At 32.2% G+C, this 15,133-nt stretch overlaps 1 pseudogene; it reads left to right on the plus strand.

Annotated features, from left to right (window-relative positions):
• Nucleotides 1–782: 782 nt before the first annotated feature.
• On the plus strand, nucleotides 783–5,081 carry LOC132301693 (protein DETOXIFICATION 33-like; annotated as a pseudogene).
• Nucleotides 5,082–15,133: the final 10,052 nt, after the last annotated feature.

Genomic DNA, 15,133 nt, shown 5'->3' on the forward strand with positions numbered 1-15,133 from the left:
ATTATATTATCGTGTTTTAAAAAAAGCTAAATAAAGCATATGCCATCTTGCACACAATTGGTTAGATGTCCATAATGTATTGTCTTCAAAATTACTATATTATCTTTTTAAATATAAATACATATATAATTAAAGTTGAATTTTTTTTTTAAATTTCACGCGTTTTTACAGAACAATGTGAAATATTTTATTTAAATTTAATAAGTAAACAAGTATTTTAGGACAACTCAAAAAAAAAAAAAAAAAAATAGTTAGTAAATAAGTATTCTGGGACAACTTAAAAAAGAAACAACTAATTTAAAAGGAGGGAGTATATATATTCTTGAACTGAGATTATTTCTATCCAATAATTATTATTCCTGCACCATACAATAACTTCTCAAGAATATATATATATATATATATATATATATATATATATATATATAACTCCAATGGAGAATTGAGCCATTTCTAAATGGTAGAGAAAAACGATGGTACAGTTGCTCGAATTTTGGAAGCAAATTTTATCCAATATTTTAATAATATATTTTTAATTTTGTATTTTCATTAATTTTTGGCAACAATCCTAACCAACCCAGAGATCATAGGAGGCACATGATTATATATATATATATATATTCAGACGATTGTGTATTGGTTTGTTATAAATTACTACTAGTATCGATCTCATATACATCCCTTCAATTTAGGGTTTAGATTTATAGATTAGAGAGTTCTGATATTAATTCTGAGCGATGAGAGAGAGCTAGAGAAGGCGGGAAGAGAGTTTAATTTATTTTATGGATCACCAAAAAGCGGCTGCGGAAGAATCAAAAGAGTTGTGGAAGATAGCAGGCCCCGCCATTTTTACAGAAGTGGCTCAATTCTCCATTGGATTCGTCACCGTCGCTTTCGTCGGCCATTTGGGAGACCTCCAACTTGCTGCGGTCTCTATTGTACAAAATGTCATTGAATCCTTTGCTTTTGGAATCATGGTAACATCACACGCATATATATAGTTGAATGCCATATATATATATACACACACGGAGAGGGACGGAATCAGAATTTTTGTTCAGGGGGCATATTGTACACTAAATACATATTAATTAATATATATTAAGTATATATGCATAAAGAGAAATAGGTGAATAAATATAAATAGAGATTGATATTTTTGAAATGAGGTAAATTAATAAATTATATATATATAGAATATAATGAAATAATTTAAGAAATTTTTTTTAAGGAAACATATAGAGTATATAAGGGAAGGACAAATTTGAGGGGGCACTTTTACACATTTTAAAAAAATATTATAGGAAAATATATATATAAAAGAAGGTCTCTGAAAATTCCATAGGATATTCTAATTTCTAAGTCACAATAATACAATTTCTTGACATTCTCTTGGCAATCAATCACTACGTGAAGTTATGGATTAATTTTTTTTTTTTTTTTTTTTTAAGGTTATGGATTTTAACATTGAAATAACAGAAAATTTAATTAAAAAAAAATATAACAAAATAAAAGGAGAAGATAATATACTCCTAATATTTTTTATTTTTATTTTTTCTTAATTGGTACTCACACACACATGCTTCAACTGAGGTTTGAACGCTGACCTTCTTTTGATACTCTTAGTAGGGGTTTGGTACCGCTAGGCCAGTGAAGCTCTAGTATCCCAGGTAAAAAAAACATAAAGAGAATGATATATAATTGCAGAGTGCAAATAGTAAAATAAAATAATTTTTTTAAAAAAATAGTAATGAAGAAATAGAGTTAGAAAGGAATTCATGTTATTTAAAAGAGGAATGAAAAAAATATAGTGTGTTGTTTAAGACTTAGAAATAGAATTAGAAAATAATACTTGTGGTCAAGCAGTTGGTGCAGAACCAAAAAAATGATTAATTGGAAACTATAATAGTATATATATACATATAGATAGATATAGATACACAGATAGATATAGATACACATACACAGTGTGTATGCAATTATAGAAGCCACCTGAGTGAATATTGACTTGTGATTAATGTTGCTCTAATGCTGTTCTAATCCAAACTTTAGTACTATATTTATCTGACTCCTAAACTTTGTATTAATTTTGTTTAATTAGCTAGGAATGGGAAGTGCTCTGGAGACACTCTGTGGTCAAGCAGTTGGTGCAGGGCAAAAAAACAAGCTGGGAATCTTCATGCAACAATCATTCATCATAACAATAATCACAGCTTTGTTTCTGACACCCATTTACGTCTTCACATTGCCGTTATTGCAACTACTTCAAGAAGACAAAAATATATCCCGACTGGCGGGAAATTATGCACAATGGGTGATTCCTCAATTATTTACCTATGCCATCAATTTTCCTATACAAAAACTCCTCCAAGCCCAGAGTAAAATCTGGGTGATGACTGTAATTTCTTTAGTAGTATTGGGAATTCATGTCTTATTGAATTGGAGGCTCGTGACAAAGTTTGGGCACGGTCTGCTTGGTGCTGCTATAGCTGGGAACATATCGTGGTGGCTACTGGTTTCGGCTCAGATTATTTATGTGGTGTCTGGACTTTTCCCGGAAGCATGGACTGGTTTCTCTTTATCAGCATTCCACTCCTTAGCTAGCTTCGTCAAGTTGTCGCCTTCCTCGGCTGTCATGCTGTGGTTAGTACTTTCTTCGATTTTAAATATGAAAATGTATAATCCATATATTTTGTTGTTTATCATAATCATGCTATATGTTAGAATGGCAGCTTGGAGCTTTGGTATTACACTGTAGTGACCCTCATGGTGGGCTGGTTAAAGAATCCCGAAATTGCAGTCGATGCCATTTCAATCTGGTTAGCCACATACAGTTAGAGAGGCTTTTATTTATTTATTTATCTTGATTAACTGCTCACACTAAAAAGGAGAGTAATAGTAATTGTTAACTTTATCCTGATCTTCTCTTTAATTTCTGGATATGGTAGTATGAACTTGCAACTCTGGACCTTGATGATTGCTTTGGGTTTTAATGCTGCAGTCAGGTAAGAAATTATACTTTTCGAATTTGTTCAAAGTGATTATTATTTTTAGTATTCCCCTTTGAACATATAGTTTATAATTCATAAGCGAAATTTATAAAAGACAACATAACATACAAACAGATTCATTTCAATACGTACACGTATGCTACTGCTGAAATATGGAAGAATTGAAATCGTAGATCAAAACACTATGTATGGATCATAGATGGTATGAATGCCTTGTCAAATAAGTGTGTGATGCAAGACTTTTCATTCAAAATAAAGTATAGTTTTTTTTTTTTTTTTTTTTTTTTTTTCCCGGAAATTAAATTAAGTGTATTTTACTTTACATACTGCTAATTTTTTTCTGCAGTGTCCGAGTTTCCAATGAACTTGGAGCTGGACGTCCACAAGCAGCAAAATTCTCAGCTGCGGTGACTCTTGTCACATCTACCATTTTTGGAATTTTTTTCACTGCTGCAGTTCTTGAAACTAAGAGACATTTCCCTAAAATTTTCATAGAAAAACCCGAGGTCATAAAAGAAACATCAAAGCTGGGTTATTTTCTAGCAGCAACCATTCTCCTCAACAGTGTCCAACCGGTTCTTCATGGTAACTCTCTTGTGACAATTTTTAAATTATCGGCAAATATAAAAGTAGAGTAATAGAAGCTTACTAGCTAGCTAGCCATTTTAAGGTCGAAGCTAGTAGCATTTCTCCCTTCACATTGCAGGGGTTGCCATAGGCGCTGGTTGGCAATTTTCAGTTGCATTGATAAATACTGGATGCTACTACATCTTTGGGCTTCCTTGAGGTGCCTTGCTTGGTTACAGATTCAAGCTTGGCATTTGGTCTGGAATGTTAGCTGGTTCCCTGCTCCAAACAGCTATTTTATTCTTGAATCTGTTTCGGACTAACTGGCATAAAGAGGTTAGTATCTTGATATTAATTGATAATCATAGATTGCAAATAGATTGAGTTTCGTGATAGTAAACTTAGCATTGTGTAAGGTTGGCTCCACATTAGGTTCATAGAATTTGAATAAACATAATTAGGGATGGCAAAAATCTCTAACTTGGCGGGGGGACCCGCCCCATGCCGTTTAGGGTGGATTTGGGGACACGTTTATGTAAATCGGGATGGGGATAAGGGATATTTTTAAAACCTGGCCGGGGACGGGGCAGGGTCACACTTCCCCCAGCCCGGCCCCGCCCCGATTATGGTGTAATTTTACTAAATTGCCCTTACATATTATGATATTTAATTTCACAATCTCAACGCTTGAGAGACAAAGAGAGGCATGAGCGACTGCAGATTTATCTCTTTGACACCAACGGCAAGATCAATCTATCGTGGTTGATAACTCATCAAACCATCATCCTGACATACTATAATATATTATAATATTACTAAAATATGTTAAGTATATTTATATACACAAGAAGAAACCCTAACCCTCATTTTGTTTCATGTTTTAAGTCTTGTGAAAAAAAAAAAGCGAGATCCGTGAGTAGGGATGGCAAAATCCCCAGCCCGGTGGGGTCCCGCCCTATTTTGGGTGGTTTTCAGGAACCAATTATGTAAATGAGGACGGAGATGGTGGGTTGCTTTAAAAAAACCCAACGGATTTTGGGCGGTTATTGGGGTGAAAAAATTAAACTGGGATGAAGAATGAGAACCCCACCCCAAACCGCCCCATTGTCATCCCTAAACATAATCGATTCCTTTTGAATCGAATGATTATGAATTCAAAATTAGATGTCAAGCAAACAAGATTGTTCACACTTCAGGAAGAAAAAACACACATGAGAGTATAATGTTACTAAGGTATGTCCAACATACCTTAAGATATATGGCTCATTTATCCTCCAAAAAAAGTATTCTACTTTATTTTCTACTGAAACTTCCTACCATTATCATCTTTATATATGAATGCATATTCAATAAAATTTCCTAGGTCTCAAGAATTAGGCTTCGTTCAGTAAAATACCATGTCAATGAGAACAGAACGATGAGTAATGATCTCTCTATCTGATGCAGGCAATGCAAGCTGCGAAGCTTGTTCAATTATGCCAACACACCTCTGCCTCAAAATGAAAGCACCAAAACTTAACATATATAAAGTCCACCCAGGGAAAGGAAGCTTGAGAAGAATATTGGATCCGGAAATTTATAGCATTATATATTTATATGTTAAGTCACACAATTCTTCTAAATCATTTTATGTGTGCTCCCGCTCTCCCCTTTTCACTTCCACTTCGTGTAACTTAGATTTTGTCGCTTTCGCGCTCATGCTTTTGCACTCACACTCCTCTTACGCTCTATGTGACTTAGTTTACATGTACTTTAGTGTAGTTGGACTATCTTTTTAAAGGATTGCTCTTGTATTTATTAGCCAAAAGGAAAAAAATAAAATAAAATAAGTATTTGCTTGACATCTAATTTTGAATTCATAATCATTCAATGAATATGTATTCATATATTAATGATCTCAATAAAATCTTAAATAAATTCACTTCATGGGTGTGTAAATTTATTGTGTGAATGAGTTGTTAGTTAATTAATTTAGTGGAACTGAGTGAACTAATGACCTAGAGGGGGTGAATCCATCAAACTTAATTTTTATGACTTGAATAATTTACCTACAATAATTTACAATTAAACAACCACAATAATATAAAAAATAATAAAGTAAAGCAAATGAAGCATAAAAATTAAGATATGACACTGAAATTTTTAGCATGGAAACTCTTTTAGGAGCAAACCACGGAGACCTAGCCGTCTCTAACAAAACCAGTCCATTATCATGAAGCAAGTTACAAACTCTTACTCTAACTCACACCCACTCCACTCTATCAAGAGCCAATTGTACCATAAAGACACCAAAAAAAGTTGTTTGCTACCATCTAATCCAGAACACACCAAAAATCAAAAGGTGTTCATTTCCATTAACAAGTCCATCAGCTGCATACTCTAATCCCAATGTTGGCTAAAGTCTTGGGTCCATTGTAGTGGGTCTGCAAAAGATTAACAACTTTATGGAAATCAATTAAAAGAGATAAAGATGATGATGATGCTGCTTGACTACTATGGAAATCATTTAAAAAGAGATATACCTTCCTGATGATGATGATGTTTGACTACTCCATAAGACATTCAGATATGAAATCACAAACTATTCAACATATTCCCATACCTTGATGGTATTGAAATCACCTATGCAAGAAAAAGATTTATCGTAGTATAACATATTTCATAAACTATGAAAATAGAAAGTCATTTAAACATTGTACCTCATACAGTTGTCTTTCATTGTTAGGTACAACTCTACCTCTTGCAACACCTCCAACCCCTCTTCCTCTTGTAGCACCTCCAACCCTTATTTTAAACCTTTCATCATCTTCTATTGCAGCCACATGTATATTGTCTTGCAGTACGCCAAGTATCCCAGAAACAACAGGCAGACAAAGTCTACCTCCTTTACCTTTTACTTGACCTCTTGTCTTCGGTATTGCCTCAGTTACTTTGCATGTTCTAGTGTTGTGGCCAGTTTCCCCACATTTACTACATCTCAGATTTTTCTTTTTTTTTTGCTACCTACACCAGGTATACTGACCTCACAATTGTATTTTTTTCTTGCTTTTTTAGGCCTCTTAACTACAGGTTTAACAATGGTGGGTGCATGGGATCAGTGCCAACTTCTCTTTGCAACTGCCTAAGGGGCATATGATATATTATAGGTGTAATGTCCCAGATTTTTCTTGTTTTTTTTTTTGAATTTTTATTTTAATTATTTTTTGTGCTTCGTTTTGCGTGCCACGCTGGCCCAAGGGCCGTTTAGGTCATTTATGGAGCCAAGGGTTTTAGAAATGTATTTTTATTTATTTTAAGTCATTTAGAAGCGACGAGATTATTTTTAAAATTTTTCAGAAGTCGGGATGATTTTCGGGTTCAGGAACATCTCCCGATTTTCTCATTTTAAGTGAGGGGCATTGTAGACATTTCACACACACACACACACATACACACACACTCACATATATATATATATATATATATATATATGTAAGTATACATTAAGGAGATATTTATGTTATATAGATGGCATTACAATGAATGAGGAAGGGCAAAGGAGTAACTTTGCAAAAGTTAGTATTCACCCATTTCTTCACACTTGGCACCATTTAAACATTGTACCTCATGCAGTTGTCTGATATATTATATATAAGTTTTAATGTGTGCCTTTCTGTAACTTTCTATGTTATTATGTTCCTTTCTTAGAACCAAATCTATTGTTATTTTCATTTCCCTATATTTGAATTTATGGGTAATATGACGATGTATGCGTGGAAGACACTGGAGTTACACATACTATATATTGCTTTAATTTTCATTATACACGCCAAAAGTTTCTCAACTTTTCTCTTTAATTTTAGTATTTGATTTTATATTGTATTTTAAATTTTATTACAATTTGATGGAACACTGCAACTCCTTTTTTTATTCTGAATTATATATATATATATTTATAAATTATTCTGATTTATATATATATTCTGAACTTTATTATTATTGAATAAAATCGTTGAAAGTCGTGTCTTTAAGAAAACGTAATATAGTGAAACCAAAACGATACGGAGATAAGTTATTCATGTTGGTTGAAAGTCAGATTCAATTAGTCTTACCAAAAAATCCATTCTCTAAAAAGCGAAAGGAATAAAAGGTTATTCAATTCGTGTCTACAGTTATAGGTCCTACATTATAAATATTTCATAAATCATTTTGTTTCATGTTATATATATCACTCCATATATATATTTCATACGGTTAAGATAGGTCCTACATTATAAACATTTTATGGATCGTTTTGTTTCATGTTATATATATATCATTCCATATATATGTAAACTATAATAATTCGTGTTAAGCCATTAATCACAAATTTACATGAATCCCATATCTTAGAACTTCATGATTTTTACATATCTATAATACATAAATAAATACTAGTTAGATATAAATACCTCGATTCACGATATCAATTCTTGTTGAGATTAAGTCCAACGTCCAGATCCTTTGGCCACGAACTAATCTGCAACTCTGATCAACAGGCAAAGGTGGAAACTGGTTTCTCTCTCTTGGCCTTTTACACACATAAAACTTTTACGTGTTGTTTCATTAATTGTACATAATTGATGGAGTATATGCACTTTTATAAAGGTAGAGAGAGGACCAGTTTTCCTTATAGTAACATAATTCTACTTTCCATCAAAATAAGGAATAAGAAAGGAAAACACTTCTCCAATAAGTAATTACCAAAAAGGTAATTATAAGTTGACCAAAAATAAATAATATTAATTGATATCTATTTACTTACACACCAAGTAATATGGCACATGTCCAAATCATGTGAGCCACAACTAAATAAATAATCTTACATTCTCCCACTTGGCACATATGATAATTTCTGTAGTGGTTTAGTAAAATAGTGATTAATGTGCACCATAAATCAGATTAACTCATTAAATTGGTCATCATAAATACCATGGTAAATAAATTACCAATGCGAGTCATGGCGGTTATATATCCTTAAATGACACAGTCCCTTCCATGTACCACAACACTAGTAATCTATTCAACATAGTCTATAAATGAGAAGTATCAATAATGATCTAACAATAATGTCTTTTCCAAGACTATTCATATTATCACTTATTAAAGCAATACGTACATGTACATTAATTAATAGGAAATATCAGAAACACATTTAATCAGCGCAAAATGTCAAATATATATAAGTACTATTTAAGCAATTCACAATTAAAAAATAATCATCATTGACTACATTTAAGACTCATTCTTTCAACATGTTCCATAAATGTCTTGGATGGTGGTCCATTCATTAATGGATTGCAATCATAAGTTGTGTGCTTATAATTTCAATAGACATTCGTTGTTTCTAAATATCTTCTTTAATGATAAAGTATTTCAACTTTAGAATACCTATTATTTTTCATACAAGAAGATCAACAATTATAGCATAAATTTTCAGCAATCTGAAAACGGTACCCATAACTCCAAGTCCTGAAATAAATTCTGCAACCATAAATTATAGCCACAAAGCTTGCTACAAATTAAAATTTCATAATAAACAAAGTAATCATAAATTACTTTGCACTTTTTCATAATATTGTTCCTCCAACCAAATCTTCTAGAACTCTTTTAATATATACTTTATGAGACAATTCTAAAAACAAATCAATATGATCTATAATGAAATATTTCTATTCCTATCAGATAGGATGCCTCATCCATATATTTCATTTCAAAGTTCTTAGAGATAACTTTTAGTTTCATATAATAAACTAAGATCACTACTAACAAATAAAATATCATCAATATATAGAATCAGAAATATAAACTTACTCCCACTAACCTTTTAGTATATACACTGATCAACAGTATTTTTCTTAAAACCAAAAGATATAATGGTATCATTAAACTTAATATACCATTGTTAAGAAGCTTGTTTAAATCCATATATTGACATCTTAAGTTTACGGACCATGAATTTTTTACCCTTTAATATGAAGTCTTCAAGTTGTTCCATATGGACTTTCTCTTATAAACTCCTATTCATAAAAATTATATTCACATCCATTTGATGTAACTCTAAATCATAATAAGCGACTAATGCCATGATATTTTAAAAGATTCCTTCTTAAATACTAGAGAGAAGATTTCTTTATAATCTCTTCATTCATGACACTAATCCATTTACTAAAATCATTACTGTTAATGGCTTGTGAATATGTAACCGGATCCGTATATATCTCACTATATATCAAAATCAGATTCTTGCAGATTTATCACATAGTCATTCGGAATAGTAGATCTCCTTTCTCTTTGAGATCATCTTAATGTTATTCCTTATGATTCTTCTACAATCTATTCATTGGTGACAATCTCATTATAGAGTTGTTGATCATTTAATTGTTCTTCGTTGTTATACGGTTCAACAACTGAATGAACAATTATTTCCTTATAAGTTATGGGTAAAGATATTTGTACCCTAACTTCTAAAATGATCAAATTCTTATTTTTATCACTCCCACTGATTTCACCATTCTTAATGAATCTGACATTACCGGTTTTAATAATTATCGTACTATGTTTCGGATAGTAAAACTTGTACCCTTTAGATTACTTAATATTCACAACATTATGGGTAACGAGGAATTACTTAACATACTCCTAACCAATTCCATAAGAGTACGATTACACCTTATAACTACACGCTTCTGCTATGGCATGTATAGCAAAGTGTATTGAACACAAATGACATACATTTCAAAGAGTTTAACAAACGGTTAGAGTATTAACCTGTTTCATCATACTTTACATAATATTCACCACCTCTATATGACCTTATGATTTTCACTTTCTATCTAGTTATTTTTCAACCTCATTTATGTATACTTTAAGGGTACCCACTGCTTAAGATTTTTCATACAACAAATAGATATATCCATAACGTGAAAAATCAACTATAAAGGCGATAAAATACTTTTCTCCTCCAAAAGATGGAACATCAGAAGGTCTACAATAATTTCAAAAAGCTTTGTACTTATTGTGGCTCATTTCTTTGTGCGTTTAGTTTGTCTACCCTTAATACAATCTACACACATATCCAAATCAGTAAAGTTTAAGTTCAGAAGAATCACATCCTTTACTAATTTTTCTAACCTTTCACTAGATATTGACCTAGTCTTTATGCCAAAGATAAATTTTCTATTAATTGAGTTACGCTTAATTCTAACATTATGATACAAGATCAAAAGAATTTTAATAAATAAACCATCAAATTTGAATTTACAGAAATCATTAACAATAATACCATAACTCACAAATTATAAATTCTTAAATAAATATCATTACCAAATTTAAATGAAAAACCATTAACATAAAGTTTTTGAAATAAAATCAAATTATGGGAAATTGAATAAACATAAAAATTTTAAAATAATTTAAATAAAATCCATTGTCTAACATTAAACATAGTGTCACAATGGTTTCAACAAAACTTTTTCCCAATTATCATAAATAAGAAATTCTTATTTGAATTTATGGTTTAGGCCATAAAAAATTCTTGCATCTATTAGAAATATAAATATTAGTACTTAAGTCAACCTATCATGTATTAAAAAGAATTTGAATAAGTAATTCGCAATATACAAAAGCCAAAAGCGTATTTTTCTTTTTCGAATCATTCTTTATATGTCATGTAATCTTTCTAAAAGTGTTCAATACATTAATGACACTTTTTCATTATTACATTACTTTCTTTTAGTAGATTGACCTAAATCTTTTAATTTTGGGTGTTGCTCATTTATTGCCTTTTCTGACTTATTCCCAAATTTCTTTTTAACTTCTTGAGTCATCAGATGAACATAATGATTACCTTGCTACTTAAGTTTTGTCTCCTCATAAATTAACATAATGGTCAATTAAATCACTTTCCACTTGTCTTAATAGTGTTAATTCGAAATGACCCATACTGAATAGACAAAAAATTGAGAATAAATTGAATAAGAATATTCCCATTCACAATCATCCATAAGGTTCTCAATTTTGCAGCAACATTAGTCATCTAAAAATACGATCATACATGGTACGAGTACCAACAAAAAATCCATAGTAGTTATATCAATTAATAATTTTGTTTTAGATATTTATCTATAACACGAAAACATTCTTATAATTAAATATTCCTTAGCACTATCACTATGAGGAACAATTATTCGCATAACCATAATGCTTAATCTGTTCGATCTCTCCCAAGCTTTATGGAGAATCTTTTCTTCCTCACTGTTTTTATCAGTAATAACAGTAAGTTTCTTAATTTAAAATGTTAAATTAAGATTTAACTGTGATACCCCCGAATTTCCGGATGCGGGTTGGCCAGGCCCACGCCCGATTACCCGAGGATATCAAAACAATTAGCAATTTAATAAACACAGAATACAATATAGAAAACAAGAATAAATAAAATTTTGCTGAAAAGAACCTAGAATGATAATCCAATAATTGAAAACCTCATAATAAATAATTTCATTGATAATTAAAACTATTTTGATACAACTAATCCACCACGAATGGAAATCGTTCTCCAATTTATACAACTCGGGAATCCATCTAGTGGACCCCTAAAATATCCAATGGTACTCAAAAGACTGGAACAAAACCCAAGTCTTAACATGAAATAAAATCCTACGCCATCAGTAGAGTGAATAACTGTATCTGCTCAGCACGATCAAGCTCTACAGCCCAGAACTGACGAACACCTGAAAAAAAATAATAAAAGGGTGGGTCAGGCCCACGAGTAAGTTCTAATCTAACTGCAATCCATACAGTGACCCGATATGCAGATACACCATAGATACCTCACAATATCTATCTAGTCCATACATATATATATCCACACTATGGGACATTCACTGAACTACAGTAGGGATCTCAACCTGAATAGAAGGCAACATGCGAATACGCACCCAAAGGTGGGCATGAGTACCTAGACCTAACAGGGTACACCCAACCTACTATAACCAGCTACACATCCACTGCATATATGCACCCTAACCAATAAGTTTGAGACTCAAGCTCAACTCGTGGTACCATAAACATATATATCTAAACTCCGTTCCTAACCATTCACAAGAAATCCAATAAGTCATTCGGCGTATTCAACCGTACCGACTTATATATATATAAGGACGATTTATTTAACAACCCGTTCCCTTATTCCAAAATAGGTAGGACTGAGTATTTTAAATCAGTCTGTCCCTAGAATGCCACCGTCCCATACCAGTGCATACAATCCACAAAGTCCATATAATTGATAGAACCAGTCATACTGTTCACCAATTAAAATCCATAAGGTAGGAATTAGCATTTTGAGCTAAACCATACCTAGTATGCCACCGTCCCATACCGGTACATACCATCCTCCATATCCATGTAAATTACAACATTCAAATGATAAGCAAGTAATTTACAATGCAAAACCAAACCCAGATAATTGACAGAATTTTAATGTGAGAATTCAGTAATTAAAATCCAATACATAATTCCAAATAATTGGTCAAATTTAATATAAGAATTCAGCAATTATAATCCAATATATGATTCCAAATAATTGACCGAATTAAGTATAAGAATTCAGCAATTATGTTCCAATACATAATTCCAGGTAAATTACAAGGCATAAATAATAAGCACGTAACTTATAGTCCAAAACCAACCATCCATATCATTGCAGAATAAGATTTAGTATTCCAATAACTTAAATCCAAAACTATGTAAATTACAGGCTATAAATAATAGTACAATAATTTAAAATCGAAAACCAATATCCAAATAATTACAGAAGATTTTTAAGTGTTTCAGCAATTTAAATCCAAACAATTAACCATATAGTTGCAGGAGATGATTTAATAAATCAACAACTAACATCCAGAGCCTGCATAGATCACATCTAACACATCAATGACCCTATAATACATTTAAAACCATTTTATAAATATATTAAATCCCACTGGAATGCCTAAAAATAAGCTTAAGTATTTAAAACTTCTTCTATCCACTAACCGTATACAATGTACATAAGTGTTATACAGTTTGATCCGTTAATTTAGAATTAACCTTAAATCAATTTAGGGTCTTAATAACACCCAAAAATTAACTATTTAATCCCTCCGTGAAGTCTCATTAAATTTCTAAAATTTAATCAAGCCATTTAGTTCCTTTCTTTATTAGTAGCATACACCGTGGTATATTTTTACACTACTTCATCCTTTATCTTAGAGACTTAAACTATGCAACAATAAGTTTAATATCACTTAGAATTAACTACTTAGATCCTCTGTTAAGTCCCTACAGTTCATTAGAATCACTCAGAAGCTCAAACAGTGCTCAAAACACCAAATAGAGCCCTAAAAACACTTTCTGGACGTAAAAACAAATTGGAGCCGGCTCTTGGAATGGAAGAGCCGGCTCTTCCCCTATTGGAGCTGGCTCCAATTCCCTAGGAGCCGGCTCTTGCTGAAGGGGAGCCGGCTCTTGACTTCCTAGAGCCGGCTCTCTCCCTCTTGAGAGCCTCCAGTTCATCCCAGCTCCGTTTCCGTCAATCTGCTCCTTCTCCGATCAATTCCTACCCCTCTGCTTGTTTCTTAAACTGATCTAAAGGATCTAACACCCTCCTGATAGCATCCCCAAGGTTTGATTATAGCAATTTAAATCAATGAACAGAAGTAAACTTGTGCAAAAAACTGAAACCTCATGCATGGATTACAACGAAGCAAAATGCAACAGAGATCTAAAACAGAAATAGCAACCTTCCTATGAGATTTACATAACTCCCGTAGTCTTTCCATACTTAGTTTACAGTAGTTGCAATAAAAAAACAGAGACAAAAACTACGACAAGAACCCTCATGCTTAAAGGACATAAAACTGAACCAACTTGCATGCACTGTAACAGATATTGCAGAAATCATCACAGAAATAATTCAAAGCATACATATGATTAATTTGATGTATAACATACATGAATGATGTAGTTGTTAATTTCCTTAAAACCCTAGAGCATATCTAGGTGCACAGAACACGGCTCAAAGGGAAAGAGGAAGATAGAACTTGCCTGAATAGGTTTGCAAACAAACCCTTGTTGCCGTTGGTCTCAGTTTTTCCGACATCCACTGAAACTTGTCTAACCTCCTAGAACCTCTGCTCCTTCCTTCTCCTTGGTTAAACCTTGGAACCCCAGTCTAAATTCTCACAAACTGCTTTGTTCTCACCAAAACTCCTTCTGTAACTCTCTCTATTTGGTAGACTTTTCCGTGTAAAAGCTACGACAATATGTAACCCTAGGTTTAACATATACTGAGGTATTTATAATTGCAAGATTAAAACCCTAATCCACAGAGCCCTAACTTCGTCGGCCCACAAAGTAACCCAGTTTAGATACATATCAGATGCTTACGAGACGACTCCAAAAACCCTAATTAAAACGTATCTAAAACCCTAGTTATTAGGAATTACATAATTACCCTGTTCAAAAATTAAATACTTAATAAATAATTAATTTAATAA

This window comes from Cornus florida, unplaced genomic scaffold, assembly GCF_030987335.1.
Source record: "Cornus florida cultivar Cherokee Brave unplaced genomic scaffold, ASM3098733v1 CherokeeBrave_3.0.0_Hap2_Chr03, whole genome shotgun sequence".
NCBI classification, from domain to species: domain Eukaryota; kingdom Viridiplantae; phylum Streptophyta; class Magnoliopsida; order Cornales; family Cornaceae; genus Cornus; species Cornus florida.